This window comes from Phyllostomus hastatus, unplaced genomic scaffold (assembly GCF_019186645.2).
Source record: "Phyllostomus hastatus isolate PE091 unplaced genomic scaffold, TTU_PhHast_1.1 phas_contig_152, whole genome shotgun sequence".
Lineage (NCBI taxonomy): Eukaryota > Metazoa > Chordata > Mammalia > Chiroptera > Phyllostomidae > Phyllostomus > Phyllostomus hastatus.
In genome coordinates this window covers 16,655,163-16,671,720 of record NW_025333622.1, presented here as the reverse complement: position 1 = coordinate 16,671,720, position 16,558 = coordinate 16,655,163, and the positions used below count along the sequence as shown (strand labels likewise).

At 42.1% G+C, this 16,558-nt stretch overlaps 1 protein-coding gene across 1 annotated transcript in view; it reads left to right on the top strand.

Moving 5' to 3' along the window:
- The first annotated feature begins 254 nt into the window (after nucleotides 1-254).
- Nucleotides 255-16,558, top strand: part of SPATA13 (spermatogenesis associated 13) — a 160,714-nt gene continuing 144,410 nt past the window's right edge. Inside the window, exon 1 of the mRNA XM_045830428.1 lies at nucleotides 255-471. The gene's annotated coding sequence lies outside the window, so the exon portion shown is untranslated. The remainder of the gene's footprint in view (nucleotides 472-16,558) is intronic.

Below are 16,558 nucleotides of genomic sequence, written 5' to 3'. Positions count from 1 at the left end.
CCTGGTGGTTGCGGTGGTAGGTGGGCAACGGGCTGGAGCCCGGCTGGGGGCTTGGCCCGGAGCTGGAGAGGGGGAGCTAGCTCCCGCAGAGTTCTGACAAGAGGGGGGTGTGGTCGCTGGTTGGGGGCGTGGCCTGTAGAAGGCCAAAGACCAACGCGTGAAGGGGGCGGGTGGGGGGGGTGGGGAGGGAGAAGCCGAGCCAGGGGCGTGGCCCGCGGCTGGGGGCCGGGTCGGGGCGTGGCTGCGGAGGGGAGCCCGGCAGCTGCAGCGCGGGCGAACCCTCGGCGCAGCGCTTTCTCCAGCACACGCAGTCCGCCTAGAGACCTGTTCGAGTGCCGAGGCTACTCCGAGAGCCCAGCGTGCTCGGAGCCCGCGGGACCTGGAGCCTGCGGGACCCGGATCAGCCCTGCGTCGAAGGGGCGTCTTGCATCCGTTGACTTTGGAGGCCTCGCCGAGTGGGGGCCACGCGAGGTGAGGCTGCGATAGGGGAGCGTGGTTCGGGGCTGTTAGCTGGGAAATCGGGAGAAGGATTAGCTCCGCACGCACGGTCGCGTTCCTTCGGTGTCTGTAGCCTGAGGACTCCCTGCCGCAGCCTCCTGTCGGATTCCGGGAGCCCCCGGCTGCCCACCTGTCGGTGCCCTGCGGTGGTTGCTCCGCGCCCTCGGCTGGCCGAGTGGCGTTGCCCGGGGGGGGGGTGGACGTGCAGGCGGCGTTCCTCAGCACGAAAGTCTAGAGAGGACCCTGAAACTTTATCCCGCGCTCCACTCACCGGCCCAGGCCTTCAGGTTGGCGCGGGGAGCGGAACCCAGGCGGCTGGGGTTCCTTGGGCCGCTCAGCTCCCTCCCGCGGGACGACCTGCAGGACCTGCACCGGCCCCGGAGACAGGCAGGGCTGCGGTTGGAGGAGTTAGTCAAATTTCCCACGTCAAATTTCGCTCTAGATCCCACCTGGGGAGAAAGACAGTGGGACCCGGCATCCGTCGTTTCTGAGTTAGTTTGGTTACATTTTTCCTCACGACATGGAGAAATTGCCACACCAGCCCCAAGGAGAGAAGCCAGCGCTGCTGTCCACGTCAGGAGAAACTTAGGTGATCGCTGCTGGCGGGCCACCCATCTGTGCAGTTACAGAGCCTGAGCAAATTTCCCTTTCCTTTAAGTACGAAAACCAAACCAAAGCAAAAGTGTTGGGGGAAGGGGGGACACTATTTTCGTCAGATGCTTTCTTCCCAGCCTTGGATAATAATGTTGAAAAATAGAAGAATAATTTCAATTATTCAGCACTTGTTACCCAGGCTATCCAAATTCATATATCTATCACCCACACCCTCCTTCTAAGATTTTCTGCGAGCACCACCTCATTTTCTGTTGATTGGTGTTTTCTTCCCTATTTACCAATCAGGTCTATCGGTTCTTAGCTCTCCTTTGCTAACAGGCACAGGCATTTCACTCTTATTTTTCCACCTTTACTAACACCTTTTCTCTTGACGTCTGCCCTCCCCCATCTTCCAAAGTTCTCCCGGTGCCTGTGAAATTATTCGCCCCTCCACATGCTGCTGAACCTTGTTATCTGCACCACCCCACCCCCCATCCTTTAGAGTTTCATGTGGCTATTTCTTATTCCAATTTTCCAGTATTCAATTTTCACCTACCTCCTTTGGCCCCTAAATGTGCCATTCTTCCTTCCATGCGATTTGACTCTCCTTTTTCTTTTGTGCTCGTGTGCTTGTGAGCGTGTCTTCATTCTTGCCTGTTTCTCCCCCAGGGCACTTTCTGGCCTTTTACCTACTTCTCCCAGCAACAACAGCCTGGGCACCTCCACACCACACCTGTTTCAGTTCCTTTGGCTGTGATTTTTCCTACTCCATCATCATTCCAAGCTCTTTTCCCTCTTTCCCAGTCAGTTCTCCCTGACCTTGCAGTCATCTTTGCTTCAAAATGTCTTGAGTGTCAGGAGGCAGAGGCAGCAAGCACCTGCTTTTCCGCAGGAGTGCTCTGCATCAGGATCTTTCCATCTGTTCCTGTTTGTTTCCTTACCAAAATAGCATCATATGCATAGTTCTTGCATAAAGTTCGTATGGATGTTAATATCAATGTTGGGTAGCATTTATCCAACACACAGTATGTGCCCAACATTTTCCTGAGGGCTTTATGTACAATAATAATGCATCAGTTCTCACATCCCTGTAATGCAGATACTATTACTGTCCCCATTTAACAGATGAGAAAAAGCTCAGATTGGTTAGGTGATTGGCCCAGTTTCTCATGTCTGTGTGTGTAGTGGTGGAGCCCCTCTTCACACCAGGTGACTGAGCTTCTGTGCCAGAGGACCTTTTACACTCAGACATGGGCTGGGATCCAGCTTTGGAAATGAGGTCATTATTTGCAGGTTTTATTTAGTCTGGAATTTACACCAGTTGAAGACAAAAGAACTACAACTGTAGAATGGTGTATGGGGAAAACCTAATGCCTACTGTCTCTCTGAAAGCCTGGGGACCCTGCCTGGGCTGACTGTGAGTTCCAGGTCACTTCAGCCTTCTTTCTTGAGGATAATGCTCTGGTGCTCTCAGCCCCAGGGGCCCAGAAGAAAGTGTCCTGAAAGACCCTTGTCAACTGTCTGCTCCTGTGCATTGAGAGTTCAGTTTCAATTTAGCTGGCCAGGACTTTAGGGTCCCTCGTAGCCCTGTGATTTTATGTGTCTTGTTTATTACTATTTCATTATGTAATCTTAAAGTCTTCTTCAAATATTTCTTGTTAGTGTTCACCTTCCTGAAAGCAAGTATTTCCACTTTTGCCAATACTAAAGCAGAGTGTTGGTCAAATTTTATACTTTACTAGCTGGAAGGGGCCTCACATCCCACAAATGAGAAAACTGTGGCCCCAAGAAATCGAATGACAAATCTCAGGGAAAAGCAGGACAGTAGACCTGTCCTGAGATCGCAGGTCTTCTGAGCCCTGGTCCAGGGCCCTACAGCTGGGTGGGTCGACTTCTCTGCCTGCTGCTAGAAACAGTGAACCTTCTCTCCCCTTCCTTTCCTGAGCTGAGAGGCACTGGAAGGATTCATTGAGAATGGAAGCTGTGAGTGGTTTTCCTTTTTGTGTGTGTGAAAGCTATACATTGACAAAATGTTTGCTTTTGAGACATGTAGTGGCATAAATGAGACTATAAAATTGCAGATGTAGAAATCAAGTGTTTTAGAAAGAAATATTTTCGTTATTTCCAAAATACCAGGAAAGAACACCAAATGTACATTGCTTTCTAGAGGTAGATCATATAATACTGGTAGTTTGAAAATTAGTAACTGGAATACTTAATGGTATTTTCCATTTGTGGAGGAAAGTGCATTAGTACAATGTGATTACATGATTTTCTTCATCTCTCCATCTCAAATGGAAGAGCAGTGTCAGGGAGAGTATGTCAGGTTAGTGGCTGAGGCTGTGTTGGCTCTACTGTGCCCACCCCCCTCTCCTCTGGGATGAAGACTCCACCCATGCCCTCCTGATTCCCAGCTGTGCTCCTGCCCGTCTATTTAATCCCTTTCTAGAACCCTCAGGGAACCCGGAGGGTATTGTTTACTCATGATGCTCATCTCATTCCACATCAGTCTTTCTTGACAGAATTAAACCCCAATGCCCTAAGGTGTACATTGTGTGTCATTAACTTTACTCTCATGCCTCTGGGCTGGGAGAGATTATGTGCCATCCTTGGGAGAATTGAGGAAACATTTGCTCAAGTCATTGTCTACTCTGTGGTTCAGATGAAGATCATTTTACAGATGGTAAATTAGGTTCTCCTGCTCCCCTTTCACAGTTGAGAAATGGAGGTTCAGGGACATTGTTGTGGCCAGAGCATCTCAGTAAGTGGGAAGACAGATTTGAACACAGGGCTGCCTGGCTTAGGAGATTCAAGCACTTCCATTGTCTGTCCCCTCCATGGCTTGTCACTCCTTCAGGTAGCAGTGTTCCCACAGAGCCTTTTGCAAACTAGATAATTCCTGCTTGCTGAACTGAAGGTGGGACATGAGAGCAGGGGCCTGGATACTGCGAGCATAAGGGCCTCGTGGGAGTTCCAGGGGCAGTCCTCCTCCTTCCTCATTTCTGGTGCAGGTGCCCCTCTCTGAATGTGCCTGGGAGAACACTGGGGAGCTGTGGCAATGCCAGGAACAGAAAGGGAATGGTATATATTTCTGCTACTTGATTGTAGCTATTTGCTGTGCTTGGGGTCCAACACTTTTGGACCCAGGTAATGACCCATCCTGTGGTCACAATGTTCAAATGTCTTGGACATAGGACTGCTACCTCATCTAACCAGGACCTGAAAGGACCTGATGTTGGTCTGAAAGAACGTCTGACCATTTTTCCTGTGGCAGGACCACTCTGTGTCATTGTGGAAGAGATGAAAGCTCACCTTTGTAATTTCAGGGACCATGTGCCTGACTCAAAATATCTTCCCTTTTCTCAAGAACTGGACCAGAAATTCCTTCTCACTCCCATTATCTTCAGTTTGGTTTCAGCCATGGAACTGGGGACCTTTAAAAGTACTCTGCACAGCTAACCTGGGAGAGGGAGGGGCTGGCCTGCCCCCCAGCCCCCATTAACATTGAGGCAGAGTTTGTTTTCTAGCACTGACAGGCTGTCTCTGGAGAAAAATAGAACACAGGTCTGGAATGGCCAGACTGAAACGTGTCACAGAGGGCACAGACTGTCGAAAACTGGGATCTTCACTCACCATCTAGGGCAGGTGCAAGGGGAAGACGAGTCCAGCATTTTATTATCTTACGGCAGAGGGGCAAAAGGCCAGAAATGAGATGTGTTCCTGGTATAGGAACTTTCACGACAGTCTTTCATAAAAATTATTGTTCTCTGTAACTATCAGGCTTCTACTTCAATGTTAAAACCACAATTGGGTCACATTAAGCAAGTTTCTGAGGTCAGGCCTTAGTACTTACTCATACCACCTATGACATAAATGCATTCCCAGTCCTCACAACTTACATACTTTGAAACACATCCCATTTATATATTGGGACTCTATGGCTGAAAGAGAAACAGCTCTGTTTCAGAAAGCAGCTCCATTTCTACTCTTCCTGGTTGGATAGAGTGCTTATATGTACACACTTACTGTGTGCCTTTTGCGTGCCTGGCCTCATGCTAGATGCCAAAGATAGAAAGTAAACAGAGACAGCGCCTGTCCTCAAGAAGAGGTCACATTCTGGTGGGAGAAATGCACAGCAGGTGTATGGGCAGGGTGTTAGGGGAGCATATCAGAGACCTAGGATCCAGGAAGGCTCCCTGGAGGAGGAGCTAACTATAGCCTGGGCTGAATAGTAACAGGAGTGAGCAAGTTGGGGCAGGAGCTGACAGAGGGAGGTATTTCACCCTCTGGGAACACAATAAGCAGAGGTGCAGAGACTTGGTGACCAGGGACCCTCACACAGCTATGTGTGTGGCTGTAGCTCCCAGCTCATCCTGCATGGCTGTCATGGTGTGCCTGGGGAAGTGCTTCCATGTCAGCATCACTTGGGTGGGCATTTGTTAGAAAAGCAAATTCTGGGGCTCTCCCTCAGACTTACTGAATTTGAAACTGTGGGTTTGGGCCCAGTAATCTGTGTTTTAACCAGCTTTGCAGGTGATTTTCATGCATGCTAAAGTGTGAGAACTGCTGTTCTAGAACATAAACCAAGTGCTCATCAATATTTGCTGACTTCATAAAACAGTGACTGATGGTTGAATGAGCATGTGTGACAGGACAAGATATGCAACAAGATCACACATTCTTTCCAATAATAGGAATACTCGATTTTATAACATGGTAACATTTAGGTCCTACAAGACAAATCAGGTGCCAAACAAAGAGACCAGGTTGAGGGGCATACTGCACATTTGAAAGCTAGCAGTTAGCTACAAATAGCAGATTAGAGCAAGTAAAGAATCCTGGTACATCCAATCCATCCCATTCCCATCCACATTGTGAAGCAGTAGGACTTCATGATTTTAGAACCTGATTACATTTCACAAATCCAAGCATTATTGTCAGAGCTAGGAGCCCCAAACATAGGCTTTCCAGGAGCCCCTTCCTCTGTGGCAACATGATAATCTTTAAGAGAATGGTAACTGTGTTCCTAACCGGTTGGACTGTGTAAGATCTTCCTCGTGTTGATAGCCATCCACGTTTCTCATACTTCTTTGCTGGTGCACATTCCTACAATTTCTTTGGCCTTCCCTACTCATTTCATTACACAATAGTAATTTACATAATTTCTGTGACACCTCTACCTGACATGACTTCTTAGTGTTTGGCAGCAATCAAATAACGGGTTCAGCTCCCAGCTCTGCTGCCTGCCTCTCTGTGACCTTGGGAAGGCATTAACTTCTCTGTGCCTCAGTTGCCTTATCTGAAAAATATAGATAATAATGGAACCCATTTCTTAGGTAAATGTTTCAGACTTTTGCTGTTGATCTTTAAAAAAATTGATGCCTACTCCCACCCCTAAATACTGGGATTGGTTTTGCATGTGACTTAGGCATTGAAATTTTCAGAATCTTCCCAGGTGTAGTAAAGTTGGGAACCACTGGGTGTCAAGAGAATGAAATGCATCAGTCCCTGTGAAGGGCTTGAAAGAGTGCCTGGCACATAGCAAATGCTTCCAGGGATGTTCAACCCATGGCTTGGGGGCCACATGCAGCTCAGGATAGCTATGAGCATGGCCCAACACACAATGGTAAATTTACTTGAATTATGAGATTTTTTTTTGTGATTATGTGTCGCAGTATATTTAATGTATGGCTGAAGACAACTCTTCTTCCAGTGTGGCTCAGAGATGCCAAAAGGTCAGACACCCTGGTAGACTAATTCTACAGGTAGAGGCTCTATAGTTTTGTGGGAGGAGGAGGAGAAAGTGACACCATTTCAGTTGTTTGATGAACCCTTGTTGAATGTCTGTCTGTTTGGAGATGTCCTGGTGGTTCCATCTTCTGTTCTGAGATTTGGGAAGTGAAAGAACCCCTAGTGAGGTAGATCTTGATATCTAATTTTCTACTAAAGGATACAGGAGATCATGGTGTAAACAGCACATGGCACCCCTGCGTCTCCCACCTCCATCAGGCCAGCCTGTCCAGCATCAGGCACCATTTTCCTAGCTCTGACAGTAACGCTTAAATTTGTGGAGTATAACCAGGTTCTGAAATCATGAAGTCCTACTGCTTCACAATGTGGATGGGAATGGGATGGGATTTGGGTGTCCCAGGATTCTGTACTTGCTCTAATCTGCTATTTGAACCTAACTGCTAGCTTTCAAATGCGCAGTATGCCCCTCAACCTGGTCTCTTTGTTTGGCACCTGATTTGTCTTGTAGGACCTAAATGTTACCGTGTTATACAATTGAGTATTCCTGTTATTGGAAAGAATGTGTGATCTTGTTGCATATCTTGTCCTGTCACACATGCTCATTCAACCATCAGTCACTGTTTTATGAAGTCAGCAAATATTGATAAGCACCTGCTTTGCACCAAACACCAAACAAGCAGTTTTATCCCTTTCTAAGTGTGGAAAGGCAAACATGTCTCTTTCTGTGTCAGCATGTATGAAATATTTCTTTTGGTTTGGGTTTGTAACTGCAGTCTTCTCTGTGCCTGTCTCTTTTGGTGACATAATTGTTCAACTTTTAATAACAGGACATCTGAAGGACATTTTTCATGTTAATTTCATGGACCTTCTTTGAACCCTGCTAAGATTAATTAAGTCAAACCCCATGCTCCAATTAGTCTAAAATATCCCGACAAGTTATTAACATCCAGTTTGCCTGGGACCAGGTACGTGACCCATGGTTAGTGCCTGCAGAACAAAATCTCTGATCATTTTCAGTGCCGTGGGTTTCTAATTTGGTTTAGTCCAGAATCAGTCCTAAAGTATGGTCAAATTAGTTAAAGAAATGAGAAATAGGTGAATTTGTGATTTATTCTCTTTCTGTGGAAAAGTGAGGTGATATTTTTGGTTTGGTTTGGTTTGGTTTGGTTTTCCTGTGCAGGGCATACAAGTAACTGATGCTTAGTGTTAGATTGACCCCGAACATTTAAATGTGTGCTGTAAATGGAAATAATTGATTCACTATATTTGTTCTGCTGCCCATTTACAAAGTGAAAATCTGACACTGGGGAACTTTGCATAGCCAGCACACAAGTAGCTCAGTATTATGGTAAAGACTAGCCTCCATTGTGAGCTCTTACCATTATCACTCACATAACTTACAGACTGAAAAGGCTTTAGAAATACAGGCCTTCAAAGGAATTGCCCTTGCTTAAATGTTCCATGGATCCTTCTGAAATAACATCCTGCAAACCCTCATTCAACAATATATATTCAAAAGGATTATATATTTAAAATGAGAAAAGTTAAAAATGCATTTTAATTTAAAAAATTAACAAGTAATCCAAATACACTAGGAAAAGTAAACAAAATATTTTTAAAATGTTATGTTTTAAGATCTGCCAGACCTGCTTTCTATGCTTTTTCTACCTTTGGCTTTCTAACACAAATCTAGACTCCCCAGAGTGGATTGTTTGACTTATCTTACTGAACAGCTTACTTGTTTTACCAAGTCAAGGTCAGCTCTGACATTAGAGTGTCTCTCTCTGTGTCCTTAGGACACTCTGCCAGAACTGTGGTGTCCTGCACTTCCTAGAAAAGGACTGGGAACTTTACTCTATGTCCCAGCTCCATTTCTTGGCCACGATCCACTGGGGGATGCATGTGTGTGTGTGTGTGTGTGTGATGGAGACATAGTGATATGCTTATACATCAGTATGATATGGAATAAGATGCTAACCCAAGTTGAGTCTTCGGCTCCTGGTCTCATGAAGTAAATAAGACTGTGGAATTCTTAATACGAAAAGTGGAAGCTTTTTTAACATCAAGTTTTTCAATGGCAAATTGTTGCAAGGTGTGAATAAGAAGACTGATTATAGACTTGTAGCTGTGGAATCAGGCTGACCATCATTATTCTTATATTTCCAGTAGCTGTCCCCACCAGCCAGCATTGGTCCAAACAGCTCTGCTCAAATAATGAGCCATCTGAAGCCGTAACACCATCTCAGACTCAGGTCTTGAAGTGCCATGTTCCCAGCAGTGTCTTCTGCTCCCACAAGTCATTTTGGCTCATGGATAATGATGATGTTCATTCAGATGAAAGGACAGACCATTTGTTTAAAACCACAGATGCAGTCTGGCCAGGGTGAGGGACTGGTGCTGAGCACATACTTACAATATCCAGTCTCAATAATCAGGCAGTGCTTACCTCCTCGCTCCCCCTTCTAGTCTCACCTTCTCTCATTTGATCTCTGTTGAATGGGGAGAGGTTGATGAAGGTTAACCTCCCATAGACTTTTCTTTTCAGGCCAGGATCTTGAGCTTCCAGGAGTAGGGCACCCAGGAGAAGTGAGAGGGTATGAGTGTTCCATCAGTCCCTGTCTGCTGTTCTGCCTGCAGACCATCTTGGCTCCTCATGGCTCCAACCAAAGTTAAGAAACATACTGAGAGCTCAGGGAATGTTGTCTGGTATCCTAATGATATAAAGGTAATCTCATAGGAGGAAGCAAGAACTCTTTCTGCCTTTCCTAATCTTTATTTCTAATCTGACCCTTTATACAAAGTGCCTACCCTGAATGGATGTTGATTCAGAAGCTTCAAGAGGTAAAGATAAGTGAGAAGGGTCTAGTATTCTAAGGTCAATGCTTACAGGTGGGTAGGTCAAACCATATTATACTACTGCCACTGCCTATTTAAATATGCCTAATTTGATAGGTTGTTTTCACTTTCATATTAGTGCATCTGCAGGAAGTTCATCACACCAACTTCCTGGGGGCTGTTTTTAAGTCTGCTGAGATTAAGTCAAACCCTGTGCAACAATTATTCTAAAACATAGTGATTTATTATATTTCAGTGCATGGTGAACTTCTAAATTTGAATTGTTCAAGTAGATGACATTTTTGTTGATTTTTTTGCTATAGGGGTCTAATATCCTTTCATATTTTTGTGGGTAGCTACTACTAATCTTTTTTAGTTTTTATTTTCTGCCAGGACAAGGAATCTCTAAAGGAACAGTGAAATGCCTGTTGCACCAGGACAGTACTGTTTTCTAGGCTTTCCTAGAAAGTTCTCCGTAGACGCCAGATCTTACTCTGTACACAGTACATCTGTTTTTCTTGGGTTGGGGAATTTTAAGAACACCTTATGTTAATTGGAACACTTTTCTTGTGAGATAAAGACAGTGGGATCTGTGTACACCAGTCTGGGATAAACAGGCCATTGTGAAAAGAGACCTGGTTCAGCAGGAGGGTTCCTGAGCCCTTGTCATACTGAACTTGGACAGCTGCCTTCTCTGTATACTTCCAGGTCAACTGAGAAGAATGGGGAGCACTTTAGTCATTACTGAGAAAGGATTTAAAACAAAACAAAATAAAACTCTCTAAAGCCTATGTTTGTATTACTCTTTCTGGTGAACAAGAAGTGTTCTTCTATGTGATTGTTTTAAAGAGAACTGGACCATGCAGTGACCAGCTATTACACATGGTTATTGAATTGTTCTCTTCCTTGTACAAACTCATTGCTGCAGGATTCAAAAAGAATTAGCTTGGAGCACATCTCTCATGGATTTTTAATTGGAAGATGCTCCCCGTTGGGGGGATCCTGCAGCATTCACTTCAGAAGAGTGAGGAATTCAGGTTTTGTGAGTGGTTTCAGATTTCTAAGGAATGGCTGTTGTGCCATCTGAGTACAAAGCCACTTGAAAGCATTGCCTATTGTCTACCTCAGGTTTTCATGTTGCCATTTGGCAAGAAGCAGAAGAAAAATGGTAAAGTGGTGGCTGTCATCTCAGAACCTGCAGAGCAGATCTGATGGCACCTGCTGCTTCCACGTGGAAGATGGAGCACAGAGAATTGGTGCTGGGAAGGCTGCCCACCCCTGGTGTATCCCGTGGATGGTCTTAACTGCAGTGCATCCTACTTCTCCCACAGTGTAATGCTGATAACAGTGGGAATGTTACTGGAGTTAGGTAAATGGTTTCAAAGGAAGTGCTACAGATAGAGGGCTGCTAATTATCAATGGCCTAGTAGGGAGGTAGCCATAGATACTTGCTGGTGCATGACTGGGTAATCTATCCTGGGATTCAGACAGACATCTCTCATTAAGCCCTAGGTTCTTCAACTGAATGTGTCTACTGTGGAGGATACTGGCCAGCAGTATCCATCCCTGTTGTAGATGCTCGTTGAAACATGAGAAAAATATACACATAGACAACTAAGTCCTGTGGAGAAATAGGTACAAAGCGGCCACTCTCTCTAGTAGAGAGCGCCCTGAGTCACCACCTGAGTAGGCTTTTATCAAGAATACAGATACAGTTTGTGGATTACAGTCTAGCAGGGAAGATCAAACATGTAGGTATTTTTCAAAGAGGCTGACAGAACTCCCGCTGGGATTCTAGGCTGAGATTTTGGGTTTTATCACTTAAAAAGACTACAGGACCTAAAAGGCTAGTTTCATTTCCTGCCCATGCCTTCATATCCTAATTCAATAGCATCCTCCAGGTAGCAGATCTCTCAGGATCTTGCATATTCTATGTCCCAGGCCTGATTACCCGGGGGGTCCGCCAACTCTGGTCTGGAGTGCACTACCTCTGTTATTCCCACAGGCCTAAGTTGGGCAGAGGAGACAAAGGCAGCCAGGAGACTTGGATTTCTGACTACTAAGAACAAGGACTCAGACTTCGACAAAGCCGAGGGGGCAGGGGTCGATGTCGACCACCCCTTCATTTCCACAGCCCCAAGTCTCTTCCCTGAGGCCTCCTCATGATCATGACTGTCTTAGACTATTCCCCCCTTGGGAAATCTTACCCGTCATTGGCTAACTGATCAAGCATTGGAGGCCAGGCACAGAATAGGCAGCGTTCATGCCAGGGAAATAAGTTTTGTTTCCTTAGTGTCTCCAGGACTGGAGATCTCTCACTCAGCCTTAGCCATGGGGGGTTACAGCTTCCTGAGACCAGGCAGGGCGGACCCCAACAGTCTACATCAGTTGTGAGGCTAGGATATTAAAGAGAAGATCTTTTTAAATAATTTTGAACTTCCTATTTAAAGCCATACCAAATCCTGGTGATTGGTTATGCAGAAGACACAGATTGTTTTTATTAGCTGGAGTAATGTTGATAAAAGTCAACATCTGACAGGGAAGAGGCAAGAGTCAGCAAAAGAAGAGAGTAGGGATTTGAGCTTTAAAGTAATATACATATAATTGTATTCACAAAGACTTTCAAAATTTTTATTAATTTTTATTAAACTATATTTTATTAGTTATGGGTTGATTGTTACTGATTCACATGCATGATGCAGCACAATAGTATTTACATGATATGGTAGTACAGTATCACAGCCTGAATGTTGACATCGATCTAGTTAAGACACATTTCCTTCACAAGATTCTTCATGTTGTCCTTTCATAGCCATATTCATTTCCCTCCTGTCCACTCTCTTCCTTTAACCTCTGGTGACCACTAATTTGTTCTCCATATAATTTTCTCATTTCAAAGTGTTATAAAATTGAAATTCTGTGGTATATTGTGATTTACTTTATGTGTGTGTGTGTGTGTGTGTGTGTATGTGTATGCATGTATGAATGAAAAGTAAGTGGCAGCTGCAGGTATAATTGGCTTTTTTCATTCAGCATAATTCTCTAAAGATAATAGTCATTTTTTTAGACAATGTGGTTTGCAAATATGTACTCTGACTCTGTAGTTTGTTTACTTAGACTCTTAACAGGGTCTTTTGAAGAACAATGTTTTAAATTTTAATGAGGTCCAATTTATTGATTTTTCCTTTTATGGATCATACTTCTGGTGTCAAGTCTAAGAACTCTGCCTATTCCTGGATTCTGAAGATTTTCTTCTATTTTTTCCTTAAATTTTTACATTTAAGTCCATGATCCATTTGAATTAATTTTTCTATTAGGTGTGAGACTGAGGTCATGGGGGTTTTTTTGTTGTTGTTATATTCTTTTTGCCTGTGGTTGTCAAATTGCTTCAACACTTTTTTGTTGAAAAGGGGCTATCCCTCTTCCATTCAGTTACTTTTATACCTTTGTCAAAAATCAGTTGTAGGTCTGTTCCTTAGTTCTCTTTTTTATTTTATTGAGCTGTGTCTATTCCTCAGACCATAACAAGTCTCAACTACTACAACTATATATAAGTCTTAAAATTAGGTAGACTAATCATCTCATTTTATTCTTCTTTTTCAAAATTACTTAGTGATTCTAGGTCATTTCCCTTTCTATAGTAATCATAGAACACTCTATATCTACAAAAAATTTTTGCTGGAATTTGGGAGACATTGATATCTTTACTATCTTGAGTCTTTCTTTCATCAGTATTGTGTAATTTTCAGCATGCAATTCCTGTATGATTTCTTAGATTTATACCTAAGTATTTCAGCTTTTAAAAAACATTGTAAATGGTATTATCTTTTTAATTTCAATGTCCACATGTTCATTCCTTATATATAGGTATACAATTTTTTTGTATGTTTAGTTTGTATCCTGCAACCTTACAGATTTCATTCATTAGTTCTAGGAGTTTTTGGTAGAGTCCTCGAGATTTTCTATGTAGACAGTCTTGTAATTTGCCAATCAGAGATGGTTCAATTTCTTCCTTTTTAATCTTTGCCTTTTATTTTCTTGCCTTATTGCACTAGCTAGAGCTAGCACTATGTTGCTAGAATGAGAGCAGTGAGTGTAAAAATCCTTGCCTCTTGTTCTTGATCTTGGGGAAAAACATCCCATCTTTTGCCACTAAGTAAAATGTTAGCTCTAAGCTTTTGGAAGATGCTTCTTATCAAGCTGAGGAGGCCCCCTCTATTTGTTTTTCTGAGAGTTGTTAAAACAATGAATGGGTATTGAATTTTATTAAATGCTTTTTTGGTATTGATTGACCTGATTATATATGATTTTTCTTTTTTAGCCTATTAATATGGTAGATTATATTGATTAAATTTCAAATACTGAACCAGTCTTCAATCCCTGGATTAAACCCCACTTAATCATATGTATAATTATTTTTATGTATTGCTTTATTCTATTTTGCTAAAGATTTTTGTGTCTATATTCCTGAGGGATAATGGTCTGAAGTTCTGTTTGTTTTGGTACTATCTTTATCTGGTTTTGGTATCATGGTAATAATATCAATAGCTTAATGAAATGAATACAGAAGTGTTCCCTCATCTTCAATTTTCTAGAAAAGAAAGCATATAATTGGTATTAATTCTTCTTTAAACATTTGGTGAAATTCTTTAGTGAGCTGATCAGGGCCTGGAGATTTCTCTTCTTGGGAATTTTTAAAAAAATAAATTCAATTTCCTTAATGGTTAAGGGCTGATGAAATTATCTATTCCAGTGGTCCCCAACCTTTTTGGCACCAGAGACTGGTTTTGTGGAAGGCAATTTTTCCACAGACTGGGGTGTGGGGAGTGGGTCAGTGACAGGAGGAGGAACTCAGGTGGTAATGCAAGTGAAGCTTCTCTTGCTTACCCTCTGCTCACCTTCTATACAGCCTGGTTCCTAAGAGGTCATGGACTGGCACTGATCTGCTGCTTAGGAGTTGGGGACCCCTGATCAATTTCATGTTTTCATATTGTGTGAGCTTTAGTAGTTTGTGTTTTTTTGAGGAACTTGTTCCTTTTGTCTAAGTTGTCAATTTTATGTCTGTAAAGTTGTTTATAGTATTCCCTTAGCCTTTTGATGTCTGCTAGAACTGTAATAATATATTTTCATTCCTAATGTTGGTGTATTGTGACTTCTTTCTTTTGTTTCTATCAGTATTGTTAGAAGTTTGTAAATTATCAATGTTTTAAAAAAACTAGTCTTGATTTAATTGATTTTTTTCTATTTTTGTTTTCATTTTCTTTTATATGTGCTCTTACCTTTATTATTTTCTTGCTTTGGGTTTAATTTGCTCTTTTTTTAGTTTCTTGAGATGGGAACTTAGATCATTGATTTGAGAAGTTTCTTCTTATATATTCATTTAATACTATAAATTGACCTCAGCATTAATTTAGCTGTGCCCTACTAATTTTGATATGTTGCCTTTTCATTTTCGTTCAGTTAAATATACAATAGTTTTAAAATTTCCCTTTAGATGTCCTTTTTGGCCTGTGGATTATTTAGAAGTATCTTGTTTAATTTTCAAATGTTTGGAGTTTTTCCTGTTATCTTTCTCTTATTAATTTCTAGTTTATTCCTTTATGGTGGTAAAATACATTCTGCATGATTTCTGTTCTTTTAAATTTTTTAGGGTTTTTTTAATGGCCCAGGATATCATCTATCTTGATATATGTTTCATGTGTACTTAAAAGATTGTATATCCTGCCCTGGCTGTTGTGGCTCAGTGAATTGAGTGTTAGCCTGAGAACTGAAGGGTCAGAGGTTCCATTCCTGGTCAGGGCACATGCCTGGGTTGTGGGCTTCTGAGAGACAGCTTATTGATGTGTCTGTTACACACTGATGTTTCTCTCCTCTCTTTCTCCCTCCCTTCCACTCCCTAAAAATAAATAAATAAAGTATTTTTTTTAAAGATTGTATATACTATTGTTGTAGGGTGGAGTACTATGTAACTTTTTAATCTTGTTGGTTGATGATGCTAATACTGATACAGAGATTTTTTTTTGTTGTGATGTTGGTAGTTGTTTTTGTTTTTTATTTATTGTTTGCTTTCTTATTTTGTTTGTTCTACTAGGGGAATGGGAATTAGGAATGAAGGGCAGAGAATTTGAAGTCATTGTTGTCTGGCAAAAATAAGGAAACTTAAAAGTCTGTATTGACAATTTGGTTCAACTTTGATGATCAACCAAAGAGAGAATAGAACTTATATTCTCAATTGAAGATGTAGGTACCAAAGGGCCATTTCATCATATCATTTTTTTAGAATAATAAAGTCTGAGGAAAACTAAGCTTGATCTCAAAATCTGCAGTCAGTGAAACTTGCCACCCTGGACTGGAGGAAAAGGAATGTTTCAAGCTTGTTTAGATTGTTTCTTGTTGAGTAGTATTTATGAGTTAACTAATTTACTGTTCACTAAGTACTTATTCAGTTATTACTTCAATTAGATCTAGAGCAGAGAAATGGATTATTAATATAAAAGCTAATTACTCATCTGTTTTAAAAATTTGTTGAATAATTCCTCTATTACAGAAATGACACTAGTCCCTGGAGATATAAAAATAAACTAATGAGATATGGACTAAGGTATCTTTTATTCTCCCTCAGAAGAAAAACCTAGAATTCCCAAAGGCTTCTATAAAGAGTGATTACTAGAAAATATAAGAAAAAATTTAACATTAATGATTATTTTACTTTCAGATGCAACAGCTTAAATTTGGAAAATAATATTAAAATGCTTTTCAGGGAAATTATGTTTTATTACTTGGTTACACAGTCACTGTTAATTCCAAACCTGGCATGAGCCTTCTGTGTACCAGGCACTGAAGTGGACTCAGTGGGTCTGGGTTTGTTTAGTTCCTGGTG